The following is an 8,868-nucleotide window of genomic DNA, read 5'->3' as shown; positions in this document are numbered from 1 at the left end:
CATTCGGCCGTGTATATAACGCACCGACGAGTTTTATTCATATTCAAATGAACTAGCTTTACGATCGCGCGAACGGGAGTGAGAACCCCGGCGATACACCATTGGGGATGGGATTCAGCTTTTGTTCGGGAAACAAGCATCGAAACGTGCTCGAAACGTTTCCTGTTTCCAGAATGGAACTGGAATTCTGATGCATTTACTTTGCGATTGAATTCATGAGGTTAGACATAGTTGATGCACAGATATTTCGTAATGATAGATGGAGGATTAAAAATAATTTATAATTTTTCCAATCATACAAGTGTAAAAGATATGTTTGCGGAAAAATTTCGGCGAGAGGAATGGGAGGAGAGACGTAGAGTTTATTCCATTCACAATGGAATTCCATTGGATGGTCTAAACGGCATCGACACTTTTCCAGGATAAGCAACCCGTTGCTACCTGCGACACCACAGGCCGGTGGTCGAGAATTGCCCATAAACACCATTACGACTTTGTGGGGCAACTTACAGCGCACTTTGACGTGCTTGAATTAGTTACTCGTTATTACGTGGTGCTAGTGTTTCACCACTTTAATCCCTGTAAAATTGAGGAGAAGCAATACTATACATAAAGGGAAAAAGGTATTCCCTTTATTTCATATTGCATAGTCAAGTTCGTCGTTTGCTACCATTTATTCGTATTCATCCAGCTGGAAGAGCGCACTTTGATGGTTTCTGGATTAGAAATTCGTAGTTTGGATCGTGAGGCGATGGGGGAGAGAGGGTGTTGATGAATTATAGTGGGAAAAAATGGCTATCAGCACCGATGAAACATCGCGTTTTTAGTTGGCCAGCTGTGTGGTAAAGGTATAGACGAGAAAGATCGATGATTTTAATACTGTTTCCAATTAATTACGGTGAGCTAGGAGTCCTGGAACGCGTCGACTTCGAGAGTATCTTTCTTGTTACGAATGGTTAATTGTGGCAATTCTTCAAGTACGATAGGACCACGATACATCGGATGTAAAGTAATATTTGAGATACACGAATCTTAAACTTTCGAAAGGAGAAAAGCACGGTAATGAATGTAAAACCGATGATTTAATTTACGATGTGTTGTTATATTCAGGATGAAAGAATGAAGGAAATTTAGAGAATACAAAATTTCATTTTTAATCGTCTTTCCGTCTTATCAAATTATTGTTCTCGCCGTTGCTTCACTCTCTTTTTCGAACAATTTTTCTCCTTCTCCGTGTAAACGCTGCTCACTTTATAGAAGAGAGAGGAGTTTGAAGCTTGGCACAGGTTGGACGAAGCCATGAATGGCTCGGCCCATAGACAAGTCTGAGGCGCTCGAACGGCGACGCGTAACGCGACGTGGCTTATTGCCAATGCATTTTAAATAGTCTATCATACGGGACTCTCTCACGTGCATTGTGCACCTGTGTTGCCCGTGACACCGGATTCGAATCTCCGTGTCACTCTCTCTCTTCTCACTGGTACGTGATGTCTAACCTACGAGGATCCGCGCGCACAAAGGAGAAGACCGAGCAAACGTCACGATACGACGGATTATGGACGTTGCCAGTGCATATTTATTATTATTGGACGGCACAACGATCAAGCTACGAACGACGATAAACATCGGCGTGGAACGAATCGGCCGCGTTGAGATGTTTATGAGGTGTGTAATTGTGGGTAAAAATAGCTGGCGTGAAAGGGTTATTCTCTTTAGTTTTCCAACGATTCGATGAAAGGCTTGGAACTAAAGGAATGAGTAACCGCAGGGAAAGAATAGAGTAATTTTACCGGAAAAAGTTCTCCAATTTTTCATTGTTCGGCGCAATTTAGAGATTATAGAATTATTATGTAATTTCGACAAAACTACACGGGGAAGGCATTATTAAGTAATCCAATATCCCGGGGGATAGGGTTCCAAGGATGGGATTACAAATCCGTTTCGAGTCGAAGGAGGATCGACGTTCGAAACGTGTTCGTCACGAACAAGATTCGACTCGAGAGAGAATCTTCTCTTACCACTAGCCGTGGTAACACGATGGAGAATGGGCCAGAACGATTGGCCGCATGCAAACAGCCCGGCTGATGAAGCCATTTTGCTGGTAGCTCTTAGAAATCGCGCGACGAAATCTCTGACTTTAAGTAAGCATTGTATGGTAACCAACGTGGAATAATTGTATGATGCCCGCGAACAGACGGGCTCTCAATGTTTTTATTCATTTCCCTCCACGATACCCTTTCTTCGATTTCGACGCACGAAATAACGATTTTACGCGATACGCGTCCAATTTTGGAATATACAATTTCTTCGAATCGATCTTCCGTCAAACGATATTTCATCTAATTCGAACAAGTTAACCCTTCTTTCGACATTTCTCTCTTTTTCATCTTCGACATTTTAGTCTCTTTCAATCGATTCATCGTAGCAGTACGCGAAAATAATTATTAATTTCTTCTTCCTTCCTTATTTTAGCCCCCTCTCTCGAAGGGGCTAATTAATTCTAAACTCGAAATCCCTTTGTTTCAACACGAATAATAAATTAAATCGTAAATGCAAAGGAGAGGATGTCTTCAAGTCTGCTTCCGTTTCCTATCCTATCCCCCTCTCCCCCTACAACAAAGAGGGCGGCCAAAGGGGTAGGGGGCTATCGCTCGATTTTCGAAGTAACGTACTACCCACCTCTGACTCCGGGCAATTTTTAATCCCCGCCGATGAATCACTCTCCGATCTCCTCCGGATGCAGCTACCTTGCTCAGCCTCATTTCGTTCTCATCATCAGAATCCGTATAGCCGGGGGTCGTGAGCTCATATTTCTCCAGCATTATGTCCCGACAGCGCATGCACACACATCGGCCGCCACGTGTGTGGCTGGGACGCGTAAGTAGGTAAATAACTGTGGTGCTGCTACCGCGTGAAAGAGGAAAGAGTCGGATCCATCCAGGCCGTAAAAGCGGAACACGGAGGTTCTAGTGTCTAGAACGACGTCGGTGGTACAAAGGCCAAGGTGTAGGTTGTTTCGCCTCCTCGGAAAGAGGTGGACGGTCGAAACGAAAGGAGCGATAGACCGTGTAAACGCGCCCCCACTGGGAGGACCACAATGGCCCGAGGACGAATAATCGCCACGCCGTGGCTTCCGTAACCTGCACTCAGGCCGAGTCTAAAAGTCGTGTTCGCTATTAATATGAGCCAGGGAGAGAGCGGCTCTTGCTCAACCATCGTCTCCACCATTCCATTTTTCCATTAATTGCACGCTTTGTCAAGCTTCTTAGGAAAGCCTCTTCTGCTCCTAAGCGGGTGGATTTCACTCTTTTCGGAGGGGGGAGGTTGACGGGGGAAGAATTAATTACGAAATATATCGGGTGTGTTGAGAAGACTGGTGAAAAATTCTTAGAAGGAAACGCGCCTCTTGCAAAATTCTATTCTTTATCGCGAACTGCGTCGTTTGGCAAGATGAGGAATAAGAAAAATGGGATACGATGAACATCGATCGAGCGTGGCCGGGTCGGGAGTGATTTATTCGTCGATTAAATGGTACCCGTATCGGTCCACACGCCCGTCTCTTAACCGCGATCTTGAGGTCGGTGCAGGTCTGCATCAGCAGGAAGCCAGTTGTTAAAATGGCACGCGAATTTTATGACTCGCGCGTATAGTGCTATAAAATAATCGTAATCTTTGGATAATGCATGCTCATGCATTGCCGACCGTCAGCCCTTCCCAGGTCCTTCCTTCGTTGGCCGTGGTGGCTATCGCTAACAAAGTAAACGCGACGGAGGAAATTCGATATAAAGGCGACGCTAAAATGCCGCCTTTCGCATGTTGCTTCGCGGTGTAAATAAGTTTGACGTATTGGGAGGGTGATGTTTCCGATGAAACGTGCTTTTTCTTCCACTCGATCCCGTCCGAAAACTTTCTACTTCGTCAGGATCATCATGAATTATTCAACCAGTATTTTTCGACATTTTTGCCTTCCTTTATAATTCAACGTTAAAGGCGAAAACGTAAATTTTTCGACCCATAAAATAGAGGCTAAATTCTTACATCTTACACTGGTGGGTGAATGCTTTTACGTGAATTAATATGTTGATATTAATACGAATTTAATCGAGATAAAGATTCGCCTCCAATTTATTAAATATTCCTCGAAAATGCAAAACGAGTGGAAGTTTTTCGGCATTAATGAAAAAGTTTCTACGATTATTTGTGGAACTTGGATGAACGATATTAATATAGATACGTTCGATCAGTTCGATTTGCATGGAATAATGATTATTGCTTGGGAGGGAGAGTAATGAATTTTCGTATAAATTTTGTAACATTTTNTTTCGGCATTAATGAAAAAGTTTCTACGATTATTTGTGGAAGTTGGATGAACGATATTAATATAGATACGTTCGATCGGTTCGATTTGCATGGAATAATGATTATTGCTTGGGAGGGAGGGTAATGAATCCTCGTATAAATTTTGTAACATTTTTGATTTCGATTCGACAATTTCTTCTGGTATATCTCGTATAAATAGAGAAGATCAGAATAATCTGAAAAATTGTCACGAATGTAGAATGAGTTACGTATAAATGTCACAATTCTGACGATCCGAACCGAGGATACTATTAAATTTCATGCAAATTTATTTGACCTTTTCTCGAATGTATTCCATCTTAAATCTCGTGTTAATTTTACCGTGATATTCAAAATTTTAGAAACATTTATTATATAATTCCTCGTTTCGCCCGTTTCCAAGATCGAATGTTTCTAAAATAGCAAAAATAATTCGTGGAATGCGTAAATGGTGTAACAACCACCAGCACTAAAATAATATTACGCATTCGCAAACTTTCCTCCATTACGAAATGATTATTCAACATCCAGATTTTACGTTCATCCGCGTTTATAACAATGCATTCCAATCTTTTTTCTAAGTTTGCGATCTCTTACGCAATATTCAAATAATTTGCCGCTCATCTTCCCATAGAAGGTAATAAAAATTAGAGAAATTATTCTTTTTATTGCGGAATAACCACTGTTTCTACATTACCCAACGAGAGAACGCCTAATACCATTAACATCACAGATTGAAAATCTATCCCGAAACCATGAAAATTCCATAAAATTCTATAATAAACCACAAAGACGAGTGAGAAAAAAAAAAAAAAAAAGAAGAAGAAACGAAAATCTCTCGTACCGTATAAATATATTAAATCGATCTTCCGACCGACGAGAGAAAGAATCTCGAATTCTATTACGGCAACCATCGTCGCCAGGTCACCGTTAACAATCATCGTAATGCCCTATCGTTCCCCCACAATTAGATGCGTGATATACACATGCATAAATGTAATACGTAGCCGGCCGCGCGGCATTATCCTTTATGGCTCGCCGGGCAAATCCATAAAACGGTATACAGAAAGTCAGGTTTATCCTATTCTCGGTTAACGCGTGTACAACGGCCTGTGTCAACCGGTGGAAACGTTCATGCGAGATACGACGAGGTCAGGGAGTAACGGTCGTTTACATTTGCACGGTGCACGTAACGTTCTCTGTTTAAAGAGTGTCCCCATCGACGACCCCCCAGGTGCAACGTCGATTTCTGAAACTCCGCTTAATTTCCAAACGAGTAAAGGAAATTCCATCGCGGGCTTCTCCGACATCGCGGCTCGTCCAACGATCGACCGTGGATCTCGTCTCTCGAGGAGGAGGCGGAGGGACGCGCGAGGACGCAGATTTGCCGCGACGATTATCGAAATGAGTTAAACGTAATGATAAAAAAACCGCCGTCCGTTATCGGCCTGTTAATGGGGCCGTGGGTAGGTGCGCGTTTTCTAACGACTCGTGCTTCGCCTAACGACGTTCGGAGACGAAAATGGCGATGGTGACGCGACTCGCGGGGGAAAAAGAAGAGAAAAAGGGAAAAAAATAAAAAGGAAGAAGGAAAAAAAGGACGTGACGAGCCACGACATCGGAATGAAGAATCGATAGCCTTCTTTTCGCCGTTCGCCACGACACGAATATATATATATAAATAGATCCTCTGATTGATTTTAATTGCGGATTCCAACGGTAGGCACGCGAGATTCGTGAGGATAACGAGAGATCCCTTGTCCCTTCACCATTTCCATCGAAACTGGTGAAATTACGGAGGAAATAAATGCTTTCGTTATTAACTTTGTGACTTTTTTCACTCGTATATGGATCTCTCTCGATTGCCAATTCATTCATCGTATTTTTAATAGAAGATTATTCCAATAGCGTCGATCTTTCGAAATTACGGAGGAGTACACGCACAATACTCCTTGAAAAAAATTTCATTTTCGCCAATCTCGAGAAAGAGAGGGAAAGAATTGTCGAAAGGTAGGGTTTAAATAGGACGCGTTCGATGAACGCTTCTAGGGAATAAGTTTCCCGTTCTGGAGAGAGAAGTTGCAGAAGAGAGCCGAGGTGCGAGGCTCAGAGTCGTAAGCGCGGATGTTACGACTCGACGGCAGCGAAATGCAAGACCTGACGTCCGGGGGAACGGGAGAGGGGGACGTTTAAGAAGCCCATCGGGATGCCGTGGGGGCCGCGATACATGTAGCAAAGGTCGGGCCAGCACTAAACGCCAGACAATGCCCGTCGGCACCCTTTATGCTTTCCTCGATCAGGCCGCAGGATGGCTCGAAAACAGCTCGGCAGAGTTCCGCGGGGCCCCGTAAAATCGGTCTTTTATCTCGACTCGTGGACCCCTCTTTTGCCCTTTTGTAAAGTGGATCGAGCCACGCCAATCAGAGCACTCGTCCGAATGCTTCATCCCCTTCTTGAAACTTTTATGGACCATTCGTAATACCGGTAGACGGTTTTAGTCGACAACTTCGTATGGTAATAGTGCGCCTTCTGAAACATGGTTGTATATTCTTGAAGAAAAAAAAAAAGAAAAGTCACTTATTGATCCTATAGGTGGAATATTTCTAAACGAATATCTACATTCATAAATATGTATACCACATATATCTATCATTCTATGAAAATGAGTTGTAAAAACATTTAGATTGTTAATTAGAAATTCATATTTTTAATACTATTTTATTTATGAGATATTAAGAATATTGTTTCCTTTTGATATATTTTTGTATAGAGTTAAATAGAAACTTTCCTTTCAAATTTTATCATTCAGAGGGCTGAGAATTATAATATCCAAATCCAAAATGAAACAACTCGCAATTTCACGTTGTTTTATCTCGACGTGCTACGAATAAAAATCAAAATATTAAAAGAATATAAAAAAAGGCTATTCTTCCTTTAAATTTTACTTACGCCGAGTCTTACGACTCTCAGCCCCCCATCTAATAATTAATCTTTCCAACTACTTTCACTCAACCATAATTATTGCTACTTTCTTGGATTATCGCGTTCCGCTTATCCCCACTGTCAACGATAATATAAAAGCAGCACGAGCCGCAAAAGTTCTAATTAAGCGTACGATATCTCGCCGCGATAGCCCTCGAGCGGACGAATATAAAGAGAGGGGCACCGTGGCGCGGTTATCGGGCCACGATCTCGAGCGCCATGCTGAATCTTGACCGAGAATCGGCCACGGTGCCCCTCGGATCGCCCTTCGATCGCCGATCCCCCTTTCCACCTTTCCGAAATTGTAACGAGATGGTCGGTACGCCCATCAAACCCTTTTATCTTAATATAATCCGGATCGGGAATTCACGCGAGCTTTCAAGCGGCTTCAAGCCGGTTAAATCGCGGCTCGAGCCGTTTATCCGACCGCATCGGTGACCCTTCACCCCTTCTTGTCTAACTATACACATCTATTTTCCTATCGTGGAAGGCCAAGATTTTCTTTTTTTTCTTTATGCACACGCTTTTGGAGATTTAATTTTGACTTGATTATGCTTCCTTCGATGTCGTCGAGATTTGAAGCCGATTCTGATGATGTTGAACGTAGAGTGATAATTTTCATCTTTTCTTCTTTCTTTTCTCTCTCTCTCTCTTTTTCTCTGGCATCCTCGTGAATCTTTATTAATTACTTATAAATTTTGATGGCAGAAACACGCTTGGCTCTTCGTAAAATTAATATCTACGCAAGTCCATATTTCAAATGGTACATTACACATATATTAAGTTATTGGTAAAGATGAATTTTTAAATACAAGAGTTTTGACATACAACTTTATTTTTAAGACGAACTTTAACAAATTAATTGATCGTTTATGGGACAACTTAATGTAGAGTCTATTATCCATATTCCATTATCCTCTTCCCGTAATAATAATTATATCGATATATTCCGATTAATAATCGATAAATCGTGAAATCGAACGCTGTGAATGATACGAAACGAATCTTTCGCGATTCACGAGAAAGTTCACGGTAAAGGGGAAAAAAAAGAAAGAGTTAGTGAAGACGTCAAGACACGGCCCAGACAATAATTAATCTCGCCACGAAATCCTTTGGAACATCGTTTCAAAGCTCGACGATCGTCAGCGCGAGTGTTCGATCCGATCTCGAGAACGGTGCGCGCGTATTACATAGTATTAATTTATGCACGGCGATAGCGCGCGCATAAATTACAGAAGTTGGACGCGCGCGGCTCGCACGCGAGAGACGACGGCTCGTTACGCACCTCGGTGAAACGTGCCTCTCCTGCGACGAGAAGATCCCTGCCCGATAGATCGCGATAAAACAAACACAGTCGTGCGTAATTGTGAGTGTAATATTATTAATTATCGCCGCATTAATGGGACGCCGCTCGGCTCTTGATGAGACTTGACGATTGGCTCTTGGACACGAGGAGGAGATGAGACGTATGGAATGCTGATCGTTGTTTCTTGGAAAATTGCGATTTTTAACGCAATTTAACGCGAAAATAAAAAAAAAAAAAAAAAA

Source organism: Apis laboriosa, unplaced genomic scaffold (genome assembly GCF_014066325.1).
Source record: "Apis laboriosa isolate Shangri-la unplaced genomic scaffold, ASM1406632v1 scaffold54_cov153, whole genome shotgun sequence".
NCBI lineage: Eukaryota > Metazoa > Arthropoda > Insecta > Hymenoptera > Apidae > Apis > Apis laboriosa.
This window is presented reverse-complemented; position numbering follows the sequence as displayed.